At 39.9% G+C, this 14,367-nt stretch overlaps 1 protein-coding gene across 2 annotated transcripts in view; it reads left to right on the plus strand.

Moving 5' to 3' along the window:
• Positions 1-14,367, plus strand: part of CARD10 (caspase recruitment domain family member 10) — a 120,479-nt gene that overhangs the window by 18,339 nt on the left and 87,773 nt on the right. The window lies entirely within an intron of this gene.

Here is a 14,367-nt window from a genome sequence, read left to right on the forward strand (position 1 = left end):
TTATGCATAGAAATGAGCCTGTTTAGCAAGCTGTCTAGAAGCACTTCTGCCTCTCTGTAGGAAAAGACAAGACTATTTGTGGATGTTGAGCTAAGCTACACATTCTCCAGTATGGCATTTATGAGGGCCAATGTGCCCATTTACACCTTTTTAGCACACTTCAACATCCTAGTGCCATCTGATTTTATTTTTTAAAGTTACTTTATTTTTAAAAATGAGAAGATAGGTTGAAGCAAGGCAGGGCATCACAAACATAATCCTTATTTCCAAGGATGTCTCTTGGCACTAGATAGACCCCAGAAGCATTATTAGAAAATAAGATGGTCCTTTGTTAGGATGTGTATTCTCCTGCCCAAGAGAAAGATAAAAGTACGCGTTGTAGACATGCAACATACATATGTTATTGTGTGCAGGTCTAGGATGCTCTCTTGTAGCTAAGGAGCGGCGTTTTTCTCTCTTCAGAAGTGTAATTTCTGTTGAGGCAGTTTCTGGTCTGTTAGTCGATTGCTGCTTGTCTGCCAGTAAGCTGTTTGTATATAAATCTTTCCACATTGTCCCATATTATTTTACTCTAGATAGTAAACTTGTATACATAAAAGTTAACATGGTTTATATCTATTTGTTGTATAAAAGTTTTGCTGTGCAACACAGCTGCAATACAGAATACTCTAAGAGGCTAAAGAATATGGTGAGGAACAATTTGTTTTTCTGATAATTCAGCATCTTGTGACTGGCCACACCAACCAGAGTAGCCATTTGGTGAATGTACCTAAAACATGCTTTCAAAATTCCCACTGGCTCAAAGAAAGTTTGGGGTCTCTTATGTGAAGCCGTAAAGCTGGCTAAACGATGCGTAAGTCTGCTCAGACCTTTTGGATATGACTCATGACTTGTTCCTGGCTTGATTATTCAGAGTTGGCACCATTGATTAATGGCCTTCATTCTACCAGAAGAAACCATAGGGTGAAACTATGGTTTGTTTTTATCATATGAATGGATTTAGGTTCTGCTTTCTTTCAGAGGAGTGAAGCCAGAATCACATACATTCACACATCATGTCAAACAAGCTTGTCTAAACAAAGCCCTGAGATCATTTCTTAAACACCCATTCTTGCAGGTAGACCCATAGTGGCAATATGATAGAGGCAAGCTAATATCCTTTGTTTTTGTAGGTGTCTCTTCACCCTTGCTCTGAAATTTATTCTACTCCACATTTTTTTAAACAACTGTTACTTCTTGGTTCAGTGAGCAGGTTCTGAGAGAAGTAGCTGATTCATTCCTTATTTTGGTACCAATTATTGTAGTCTTGTTGTTTTTGCTTGTTTGCAAAAGACTCCATTCCTTCTTCTCTCCCACCACACTTTTTCTTATCAGGCTACAGGAGGCTTCAGCAGTTAAAACAATGTTGGGTTTTAGCAGGCGACTGGTGTGAAGTCAGTCGATCCAGACCTGTGGGGAAGAAATGAGCCCTTCCTTTCTAGGCACTGGGTGGTTTTCATAAGACCGTGTGAATCCAAACCTCTGCTGCTGGAGAAACAGCTTGGACCTGGAGAGAATGTCTACTTTGTCCAACAAGTATATCATTGTATAGACTAAGGAGACTACCATCTATGTAAGCATCCACAAAAATAAATCCATTGATATTTAAGGCACTTCAAAATTTTGTTGCTTTGGCTACAAAAGACTAATATGACTATCCCCCTGGAAAATGTTGATAGGAACAGATAACACCGGAGAGTTTTTCTTTGCAAACAGACAAATCAACCGGCAAACGTCCTCAAAGGAGTTTGTAAAGAATGACAGAAGCAAAACAAAATCTCCAGCTTCCCCCTTACTTCCCCCCCTTTCCCTTTTACAATAAAAGTTAAGGACACATTATTTGAGGGTCTCTTTTCTCCATGTTTTGGTTTTAGATGTGGCCATAGACTCCTTTCCTTCTTGATCTGTAAGTATATCAAACGCCTTTCCTCTGATTCATTGGCCAGTTCAATTTTATTTTAAGATACATATTTCTTCTTGTAAAGCATTGGCCCCAACTCCAGAACATCCTGGTGCCAAAGAATATAATAGATAGGCCTTATCTCAGACACCACAATCTCAGACTGTCCCTTCTGTGTGTGGGGGTGTGTGTTGTTGTTGTTTTTTCAATTTTGTTTGTAACTTTTCTTCTCGTGTGCTTGATGTAAAGAGATCTGTCTCTGGCTGCTTTTTAAACTGCCACAGGAAATGCGGTAAGGGCAGGGGTCAGCCAGCAGTCCCTCCCATGGGGAGCCCTTGTACACATAACACGGGGACTTGTTTAACTCTGAAGGAGGGAGACGACCAGGCATTTCCTGTTTATGTGACTTACCAATCCTAAGAATGGAGGGGGAGGGAGGCAGCTGTGATGGGTTGGAGGGGTGGCAACTTAACCAAGAGGAAACACAGCAGTCATATGTGTGCACCAGCATTCTGCCAAGGAGGAATAGCCGAGGAAGGATTTGCAAATGAGCCATTTTCTGGTGACCAGCAAAACGTTGCCTATCCCAGATCTCAGACTAACTTGCACCCTTATAAAAGCTGCATTGATAACATGGTGCCAGATTATGAGCATGATTTATGAAGGATAGTGACAAGACACAGCATGTGCAGAATGGGGTGACTAGGAGGGTGAAGGGTCTCAAAATTGAGCCTTCAGGGGAAATGGTCAAAAGGACTAAGCATGTTTATGCATGAGATGAGAAGACTACACTGAGGTACAGTATTAAAAACACATTTCAAATATTTCTACAGAAGATGGTGCAGACTTCTCTGCTCCAAAGTTCAGAACCAATGGTTGAGAATGGCAAGGAAGCAGATTTGGGCTAAGCATTAGGAGAAGCTTCTTGATTAATAGTGGATTACAGTATATTGCTTTGGGAGTGATGAAAGATTTTTCACTGGATGGGCTGCCTGTCAGGGAGGAGTGTCTGCAGGGGTGGGGGTGGGGTAAAAAAAAGTCAAGATGGTGGTCATGACTGTACAATCAAAGCCTTGCTCCTTTTTAATGTCCACTGCATGTAAAATAGAATTAAAATGAGGTTCAGCTAGTTGATCTCCATGGTATCTTCCAATACTACAGTTCTTTGTTCCTATGCATTGCAAAACACTATTTAAAATTTCAAAATGCTACTCCTACTGAGGCATGCCTTGAACTGTGATAACAACTTGAAAAGCATTTATCCCTTGTGGATCTTTAATCAAAAGAACACCCACTGTCTTTGCTTTTAGATCAGTGCAGGACAGGCCACTGAAGGTTAAATGAAAACAGTATATGAAGAAAAGAAAGAGACAGACTTCAAAAATGAGTCATCATGGCAGGAGGCAAACAACCAAAGATGCCTATTGTGGAAATACTAATGTCATAAGCAAAATTTTGAAAATTATTTTTTAAAAACCTTCCCTCTGTCATGAATGTAGCATTTGGAGTCCTTTCCCCACTTGAACCCAAGCATGGGACAAGCCCTCATAATTTGGCCCCATTATGTTGTCTTATCTTGTCCCCAACCTATGCTTGAGGCATCCTTACATCATTGAGTGTTAGTATTTTCCTTCTTAAATTGATAGCATTCAATGGCAGAAGCACAAACTGTATAATCTGTGTGCATCGCCACACATTACTCTGGAGGCAAAGTCAGATGACCCATAGTGGGGCAAGATCAGCCTGATATCTACTGGCGTCTTCAGGCCGGTATTAGGCATGTCCCTTCCTCTTTGGTCACTGGGTATTCTCCTCCAAAGCCGTTTTGTTTCAGGGAATGGGAAAGACCAACTTTTATGAACCAGGCTTTCCTACAATACTTGCCATCTCCAGGACAGCTGATCCACAGGCTCCAGGAAGTGGGGGTTAAAGAAAGAAATACCTGCTGTTTCAAACCCTGATGGCCAGCTTGAAAGAGCAGAGTCTCTCCACTGAACTACACCTCCTGAAGCCTGCTGGACAGTTGATCCATGACTACATTGTATTTATAGTTACTGGACTCAGAAAGCTGTTTTCATGGCTTCAGGAGAACTTGAATGTAAACTTATGACTCATTTCTACCTATCAGATTACAGCTGCACAATTTGTGTTCCTCAAAACCTTAGATGTTGCCCATCAAACCTTTCCAAAATGTGGAACCAAATGGAAAAAGTGTTAATGCAGCAATAGTAGCAGCAGCATAGTATTATTAAATCCATGGGAAGTAATCATATTAAATGAAATCAAAATGTTCTGCCTGTTTTGCCTCCACCCATTTAGGGGAATAATGTTCCCCCCAGCACATCTTTCAGAGACAAAGAGAAGTTTTGGATCTGAAAAAGATTAAGCATTTTTCTATTAGATAATATGAGGTTCTATAGAGGACTGAGGTCATGCCTCCCCCCTCCCAAAAAACCTAGACTTTCTCTGATTGCTTAGCAAAATCTTTGCTGTATAGCTAATGGTGGATCTAGGGCCCTCAAAAAATTTTTGTTTGAAGAACTGCCTGATCTAATTTCAATTTAAAGATTGAGAACCATAAGAATGGAAAAGAGGGGCTTTGAAGTTGCACTCAGCACTTGGGCATCAGACCAAGCAGGCATTAAGTCACCTGGCCCTATTCTTTCTAAATTTACATTTATGCAATCACAAAATTTAGTACCTGCAAATTGTCTACAGATCTGTGTCCTCTTTTTGGGGGGTGGAACAGTTTCTCTACTAATTTATTATTTAAGTATGATGCATAACTGCATCCCTCAAAATAGCAATCAGTTGTACTTATTTATTTACATCCTGTCTTAGTTTCTAAGGTGTGAGCCTTACAGGAGCTGCAAAATATGGAATCTGTTCTCACTTTTGCCCAGTACTATACATCTACTGTTGTGTCATCAAAAAACTGTATTGTCATGAAAGTTGCTGCGCCCATTGCCAATCTCAAACCTGCCTCTATTATTTCTGCTCCAATTATTGCCAGTCACCTGACTTCCATCTATGGCAATAGGTGCCTAAGGGCCTTTCTCCACTTGTACCTAACCATGGTACAAACATGCCCCAACACCTCCTTTTCTGATGTGTCCCCATAACATTGTCTTCATCTTTTCCTCAGCCCACAAGTGACATACAGTATTTAAATTATCCTTAGCTGAAATGATGTTAAATAGTGTTTCCCCACTTAAACTGACCACATCCAAGAGCAACTACAAGTTGAATAAAATATCTTGCATTTCACCCACTTGGAAGCCAACTCAGGTGACCAGTAGAATGTGGAATCAGAGAGGTGCTTATTGGCTTCCTGTGTATGGTGCAGGCACAGCACATTCCCTCTGATCCCCCATCAGTCTCATCTGTTGCCATTCTGCTGTGGTCTCCCTAAAGAGCTAGTCACAATGGTGTGAGAAACATAAAGAAAATGACCTGAAACAGGCGACAGTGAAATGATGCAACAGTGAAACAGCATAGCACCAAAATGACAGGAGAATCTCACCCCAACTGCCTCCTGAACAGCACGGAGAAACCTGAAAGTTGGCATTTATTGAATTCTTTATTAAAGAAAGGGAGAGAAATCCTGAGCAAAAGTGCTATTTGTGACCTTTTTTCATGATTCTGACCAGCATCTTTAAAAAAAAAAAATCTATTTGGTCTGCAAAGAAATGGGCTGTTTGGTGGAGGGGCGAAGGAAAGAGCCTAGAGATGATGAAAAGAATCCTGTAACTAACCCTACTCTGTTCCTGCTGCAGTGCAGTGATTGATGAATGTTTTTTCTGCCAGCTAGTGGTAGGCTGAAGAGGGAAGGCAGCCAAGCCAGAAGAATCAAATAATTTTGTATAAATTGCTTTGCTTATTAGGCCCTATACATGCAAGATTGGGACAGCACTATTCAGCAGTGAATCAGAACAGAGACAATAAAAACAGGGTAGGGATCAGCAATAGGGGCAATAAATTTTGTACTGGTATAATCTGCTAACTCAAGGGTTTGGAATATAGCAGTTGAACTGAGCAGTGGGGAAAGGCTCAAAGCCAAGCATATTTTAGATAATTTGAGGCTGTCCTTGGATGGTGGCAGCATGAGGGGGCAAATACTTGTGACACAAATACAGTTAAAGATGACTTAATATGATGGGGACAAGCTGAAGGCAACGCCATGAGGCATGGCAGAAAAAAGAATATGTGTATATCAGTGCACGACAAGGCATGCCTGTGTCATAATTAGGTAAAAAGGGGGACAGGGCTTGGGTTTGATCCTAGAAGTAGACCATGCTAATCTTAAAGGTCAAATTCTGCGGGGTATTCTCAAGGTATGAATGCAGGTCTTCCTGGTGACGAAAATCTGAATGTTTACTCTCAAAGCCTTTGGAGCCTCAAGCAAGTTTTGTCTATAGATTTTCTTTGTTTGTCTTGGGTTTGAATGTGATCTTGCCTCTGTCCTTGGCTGCTATTGGTATCTGTGGGATGGCCTGTGGCGATGGGGGTTGGAGAGATATTTTGGCTTGGGACACTGAAAGAAAAAGTCCTGGGAATAGTTAGGAATGTAGTCATGAGGGTTGCAAAGGAGAGTTGGAAATAGCACTAGGTGAACAAAGGGTACTCTGAGCCTGCCTGAAATCTCACTAGTGCTGTGCAGAAAAATTCTCCTGCGCTGAATGGTATGCATATTGCACTAAGCCAGGATGGTAACCCCCAGCCACAGGCTACATGCAGTCCCCTAACTCTATTTTTGCAGCTTCCACAATCTCCCTGAATTGCACTGCCAAATCTGGTTGCAAAACTCTTCTTTTCTCAGCATGATCTTCTCTTGCAGTCTCTCTCTTGATAATTTAAGCTGTAAAATAGGTTCATGTAAAGCTTGGCACATCTATTTTCTTTCAAAAATAAACATAACTACTCCAGGCCTCTAATAAACTGGCCTTATAAATATATAACTCTACTTACCTACCAATATACCCATCACCCTATTCCCTTTTGGGGTAAGCAACATTATGCAGAATGCAGAAAAGGAATAAGAAATAATAAGGCAAAGAAACTAAAAGCCTGAGAATGTATTCATCTTCTTTGGTCCTCCTTATAATTATCTTAAAGAAGGGTTCTTTCCACTATTCCATGAATTTCATGAAAGGGTTGCAGCCCAAGAACAGAGGCACCTGCTTTGCCTGCAGAAGGCCCTGATTTTAGACAGGCATACATAGCTATCATACTATAGGTAGCCCTTGCTTAGTGACTACCTTGTTTAGCAACCATTTACAGTTATGACGGTGATGAAAAAGTAACTTTGTGACTAATCCTTGCATTTATGACCTTTGCAGGTCTGTAAAGCAAAGGAAAGCTGAAGTAAGATCATAAGCATAGTCACGGTTTCACTTAGCAACCACTTTGTTTAACAACCGAGTTGCCGGTCTCAATTGTGTTTGCTAAACAAGGGTTACCTGTATGCCCTTTTAGGAGAAGGGATGTTATGGAAAACATAGAAAAGGAATAAGAAATACTAAACCAAAGAAATTAAGGATGTAAAAAAATGAAATACAGCTAAAACTAGTTGATACCAACATCATTCATGTTCTTCTCAATGTCTTTTTGTCCTTGCAAACCATCTTTGCTTCTATTACTTCCATGTATGACTTCATACATTGTCTTTTCTCACCTCTCTTTCAGGATCTCATCAATTCCATACAACCATGCCTTTCTCAATCTTTCCTTTCTCTCAACCTATTCACTCTTTCTTCATATGTTTGGCAATTCAATCCTCTTTCATTCCTTCAGAATGTATGATCTAACATCTTCAACATACTTCTGTTGTATTGGTCACCTCATTTTGTAATCCAGTCTACATTCATCTTGACCCCATTTCTTTTTTTCCACACCACATGCCTGAGGAACTCATTCCCACTGAATTCAACTTATTTTTATGTTTCTCCTGGCATATGCTGATTTCACTTCCATATAACAAAGCAGCTAAGAGCACACTCTTATAAATAGTCATTTTCACCACCTCCAATAAATATTCATTTCTCACAACAGACCACATTCAGTTCACTACCTTTTTATCAGCATTTGCATACCTTAACATTTTCCCATCCATTTTCCAATCTTTAGTAAATATTCTACCACAGTACATAAATTCATCTACATGCTCCATTTCTTTTTCTTTTTTTTTGCCATTTATGTATAGTTTGCAATTTAGTCAATTTTCCCTTTCAAATTACTTTGATCTTCAATACAGTACTTCTCAGATTCATGCTCCTCATTGCATCTTACAATCTGTATATTCACTGCAAATCGTTTGGGTTCTCTGCTAACAACACAGTATCATGCGTGTATAGATGTTGATGTACATTTATGTTTCCAATTAACACATCAGTGACATCTCTGGGGGAGTTGAATGAGTCAATCTGACTAAAGAAGCATTGTGCTGTCACGTTACAAGCCACGCTCCCTTTGTACATGCATCATGATGTCACACACGTGTCCAAAAGAGGCAGAAGTTCAGTGTAATGGCACAATCCCACTTTTGTCTTTTTGACAACAGCATCAGGAGTCCTTCTCTCATTCTGATTTTTTTGCAGTAGTCATCATTCTCTGATAAGCATTTTTTCTCATCCATGGCCTCTCTCACTTCATTATTCCACAAAGCATCCTTTTTCAGACTTAGTGTAGCTCCATACACTTGTATTTCACTTTGTAATAGAATTGTTTTCACTCTGTTCTGAGCAGCTTCCACTTCCTCTTTCCTTCCATCCACTTTTCACTGATTCTGTTAGATTAATGTCTTTCCTAATACTGTTTCATACAGGTGAAATTTTCTCTTCCTGAAATTGTTCTGCCTTTACTCTGGTTTATTTCACTTCTTTCCTTTTCTTCCATGTCCCTTTTCCCAAGATCCATACAATACTATCAAGCAATGGTATATTCCATATTCACAGCCTCTCATCACTCTTGTATCCTTCACTAATTCTCTCTGTCTTTCATTGTCTTATAAAATCCATCACAATTTTAGATTTAGATTCTGTTGCAATATTTGCATTTACATAGTCTTATACTTAACCCATGTATCTGAAACTAGTAGACATATTTCTCAGCAGATACTCACCAATATATTATTCTCCATTCATTCAGAATGTTGCACAATATTTTCCAGAACTCATTTCTTCCATTATCACCATTAATTGGAGCAACCATCTCCAGTCTATAGATTCCTACTTTCATACATATCTACAAGAATCTAGATGACGTGTACAGTATTTATGCTTTCTAACATACATTTTTGTCTTTTTAATCCTAATTAACCCGCAAGTATTACCCTAGTATGCATTTTAAAAATTGTTTCTGTTCCCTTTTGAAACATCAATATTCTTGAAATCAAGTCTTATTTTTTTCAGTAAATAATTTTGATAACTGCATATCCCTTTCTTCATAATCGCTTTCCTCCCTACTTAAAAAAAACCCCTGATTATTATTATTTTTTTGCATGAAAGTACAAGTACAGAAATAAAAAATGGGTGTACTCTGACATTTATAGGATATGTGGTAAACTCACCCTTTCTGTGTGTGCCGTTTCTCCACCTGCACATTGCTTTGTATCTATAAGATCTGGAAGAAAGGTCTTGCTCTGTATTCTAGGTGGGATACTGGTTCCCATTTTGCACCAAGCCACGTTTTGTTTAACCATGGTTTCTTGAATAAAACACTATGATAAAGATTGCACAAGGGACCCGTAAAAAATGGGCTACCAACACAATTGCTGTGCTTGCCCAATATGTGAAGTTAGAGCCAAAAGAACCACATTGTGGCTCTGTATTTATGAACTCAGCCAAAAAGAAGGTTTGAGGGGAAAAAGAAGGAAGCAGGGCTGACTTGATGCTGAAGTTGCGAGTTGCACAGTGATGGTTTTAAGAAGGAATATAAAATGATGTTGAGGGCAGTCAAGTTTGGTCCAACCTGGTGCTGTGACAGTATCAGGTTGCAATCTCTCCACTGCCACTGGATGAAGAAACAAACAATTGTTTGTTCACTAACCCCCGCCCTTTAAAAATATACAATCAATCTGCTGCACAGAAGTGTCTCTGTTCATAAGCAAAAGCCACAGGTTTTTGTTGTTGTTGTTGTTGCTGAAAGAAGACAGAAACTAGACAACCTGATATTCAGCAAGATGACTGTGTATCTGTATCTATATGGTGAAGTTTGAATTGGCCTAATAACAGTAATTGCCTAAATATGTATATTCAATTTTTTTCTTCTTGACACAATCTACCACTGTCCCCCCTGCCCCCCCCCCCATGTTCAGAAATAATGAGTTAAGGGGCCAATATTAGGAAAAAATCTTCCCCATAATAAAAAGTGATCTCTGCTTCTTTCTCTGTGGGAATTTTCTGGTTTTATCATCCAGTCTAGTGTAGCTCAAGGAACAATAGTGGAAAAGCAGAATTTGTTTTATTGCACAATATATATAGGGAAACAAACCTATATGGGGCAACACTGTTCCAAACATGCTTTCTACAGAGTAAAACTCAGTAATGGAATGGGATTTACTTCTGAGTTAATGTACTTAGGATCTTGCTTGCAGATATCATGGGATTATTGTAGGTAGTATAAAACTGCTTGAATAATATGCTTCTGCTTGCTATTGAACATAAGCAGAGTCCTGTTGGACGCCATTTAGAACCCACGCCGAGGGGCTCTTCCAAGCAGAGAAGCAGTGGAATTCAAGGGACCCTCCATCTCCATCAGACGATGCTCTGACCAGACACTTGTGCTTATATTTAGTCCTCCCGGCCTTTCTCTATTTCACGCTTTTTGTTAAGTTAAGCGCTTTTTGTTAAGTTAAGCGTGACCTCCAGTGACTATGTATGTTTGATACTGCTTTTTTCCAGGATGTTTGTTGTTAAATGGGATGCCACTGCAGAAGCCATTGTGTTCTTCTGCCTTATCTGTGATCTGTGTTAAGGTCGGAGGGGGTGGGACATTGGAGTTCCTACACTTTGTAGCCCCGTGGGATCCTGCTGTAGTGGGGGTGACCCCGCTGCTAGTAAAGGTACCCAAACATAGAATTATTGACATGTCAGCCTTTCTGACATAGAGAAAACACGGTGGCAACTGGGCCAATGTTAGCAATTTTAATCTCTCTCATTTTCTTTTTTAACATAAGGGAAGAGATGTTTGTTTTGGCACAAAACTGAGTGAATGTGAGGAGGCATTCAGTCCTGGCTGGTAACCAAGCACTGACTGGCTGATAGTGCTCTGTACTCAATTACCGGACCAGAAAAGCAAATGCTGATTAACTGTTGGTTCTCTGTGTGCTCTATAAACTTGCAAATATATAAACATGCCCATTCCCATTAGGTGGAAATAGTCAGAACTACTCACCCCATTCCAGCTGCATTTGAATTATGACATGAGAGTTAGTAGGTATTGGCAAAGCTGGCCATCTGAAAGTGCTCTTTGAGGAAGCTATGAGCAGGGTGCAAATGCGCTGGGGAAAATACTATTGCTAACTTAGTTTTCAACAAGACTAACATGTCTGCAAGTGCCTTGCAATTAATTCTTCTGACTTCAGTGGTGGGAGAGAAAAACAGGTAGTATAAATGCACACACATGTGGATATGAAAATGCCAGAGCTCTGCTTCCTCTCTGCTCCTTCCCTCCCCCATCTCTAACCAGTAACACTTGCAGAGTGAGGTGTAGCAGGTCTGCAGCAAATACAGCCAGGTATTTCAAAGTAAACAGTTCTGGTCAGTTTATTAACACATTCAGTTATTGAAGCCTGTGTGGGATTGCCTGTTGTAGAGTAAATGAATAACAGCAGGTGGCAAACCATCGCCCACATTGGAGGATGTGTGTGTGCGTTTCAGGCCGTGATTCTTGGTAGAAAAATAAACGCATGATGAAATGATTCCAGTTTTTCAATGTAACAAATTCCAGAGGTGATGCTCAACAACAGATTAAGCCATATGGCTTCCATTATGGTCCAAGACGCACTGTTAGGTATCATGTACGTCCATGATGCCAGTTGCTCATAGGGCTCAAAATTACAGTAGCCTTCCCCAGATATCGAAGGCATCAGGGCAGGAAAGACTGGCCCATATGTTTCATTTAATGGCAGCTGTTAAGGAATATAGAATTAAGGAAAGGCTGATGGTAGATTTTTGTACACAGTTTTGTTAAAACAAAAAATCATTACACTGTCTGGGGGGGGGGAATCCAAATTTTATAGCTCAGTGATAGTTTTATTAAGATCCATCCAAACAACGCCAAAGGCTATGCAAGCTTTCAAGTTCTCAAGAAATTTTTATCAGGCAAGCTGCCTTAAGAAATTAAGCTAGAGGTTTTAAGCCATGATGTTTGTAGTTTGAATTAATCTGTGGACTGAATGCAGAGCCACCTTTAAACTGTACTGGTATCAGATTTCACTTTCTCTTTAGGAATGAAGAAATTAGTTTTCCCCCCCTCCAACTTTGAAAACACAAAGATTTTAGTCCCCAGTTTATTACCATGTCCAACAAGCCTTGGAGTAGAGACAAATATTTTCAGTACATAAAAAAAAAAAATAAAACCCTAAATAATACTTGCAGTTGAAGCACCACATATAAAATCAATCAAGACAAACTGGATTGCATTTCCCAGCTGAAGAATGGCTTAGATTTTCCATTGCATGGAGCTAAATACAACCATCTATTATCATCAGTGGCTTGCCTTTCGTATCACTGAAACCATGTTTTGTGATCACAATTTACTAAATAATTCACAATTGGTGAGGTTCATACAACATGCTAAACCGTAAGCCAACCCCCAAATTGATTTAGTGCAATGTGTGAATCTAACCTCTATGTTAGTGGCCTTTAAAAGGCACACTTGTAGTGGCTGGTTGAATATCTGGCAAAGGTAATGGAAGGTTAATCTGCACAACCCACAAGATGGCAGGCATGTTGTCATGATCCAAGCCCACATGCATGTACAAAAGGGGCAGCGCTTGGATTCTGGTGCCTCCCTGCCATCTTGTAGATTTTAATTCCTCTGAGGATGACTCTGCCAACTTGCCCTGATGAATATGAGCCACCGATCCTTTCCCAAGGCCGGGAACACAGAATGTCAACTCTCCCCATCTTTTTCTGCTATGTGGAGTGTGCAGTGTGTGGGTTTGTACACACATGCTACTGCCAGTGGGGCTGGAATTACAGATATGTATGTGTGAAATGTTTTTAGAATGGAAGACCAGGATGACGAAATGCAATTAATTCTGCCTCTTTCAGGGATCAGAGATTGGTAATTCCCAGATGCCCCGTGTGCCAAATTAAATACGATATGGGAAGATCATGAATGAATAACAGTAGTTGAGGGGAAAGGGGGCAGCTTGGATAAGACCATGAAAGAGCTTGAATGGGGAAACCACCAACAAACGCATCTCTAGATTTTCCAAATGATGCATGCTTTTTAATATTTCTATCATGCTCCTCCTTATCTTTATTTCAGGCTAAAAAGCCCCAATGTTTTTAGTCTTTCTTTGTAAGAAGTTGCTCTAGCCCCTTTACTTGTTCTTTTTTCTTTGCAACTTTTCCAGCTGCAGACTGGTAGGCTAATGTGGAATTTACTTAATCATGATGTTTGAAAGTAAGCATTTATAGTAGGTCTATTACTGGAGTTGGGCGGTCAATTAATTTAAATAAATAAATAAATAAATATTACATCTTGGCTGCAAAAGTCCAGACACTTCTCTGTATCTCTTTGCTGCCATCTAGTGGTTGTCTGGATTTTTGCAACCTGACTGCAGTAACCCTAATGTATAGCAAGAGGTAATGAGAATTTATGCACAGAACCCAATGGAACCAATTCAAAGAACATCACTGGAAGAGACCCAGTTTAAAACAACACTGGAATACACTGATTGTGGACTGGACAGCAGAGGGTGCTGTTGACCTGGATTAGGCATGCTGCTGTGACGTTGAAGATGGCATTGCATCAGTTCAGCCCATGCTTTTGCGGGTCTTGGAATTTTGCAAACAAACTCTTCCCTTAAAAGGAAAAAATGTGAATTTTGGGCAGACTGGTTCTCCATCCCCTTTCCCTTCCCTTCTGTGGTGAGAAATCTGATGTCCATATGGGTTGAATATGGAAGTAGGAAGCCACCTTGTGGCCTGGATAGAGCAATGTAAGAACTTTTAAAAAGTTGTGATAGTCCATTTGTTGTTCCAGAATAAAGCAGAATTAGATGAATGTAAGAGATTTAATAGGGATGTATTGATGATAAGAAGTGTTTCTCAGCCATTTCGACCACTTCACACTGTTTTGGCCAAGCTACTGAATTTTGGTAGTGAATAATATCCTGTTAAGAATCTCATCAACTGCCCTGTTTATTTTCCTTTTACGGTATTATCAGAAATCCCTGTGCTGAAAGGTGCTCTTTG

The sequence above is a fragment of the Python bivittatus genome, unplaced genomic scaffold (genome assembly GCF_059951505.1).
Source record: "Python bivittatus isolate LINGU-HERP-01145 unplaced genomic scaffold, Pbiv_v1 ctg000330_np1212, whole genome shotgun sequence".
In the NCBI taxonomy this organism is placed as follows: domain Eukaryota; kingdom Metazoa; phylum Chordata; class Lepidosauria; order Squamata; family Pythonidae; genus Python; species Python bivittatus.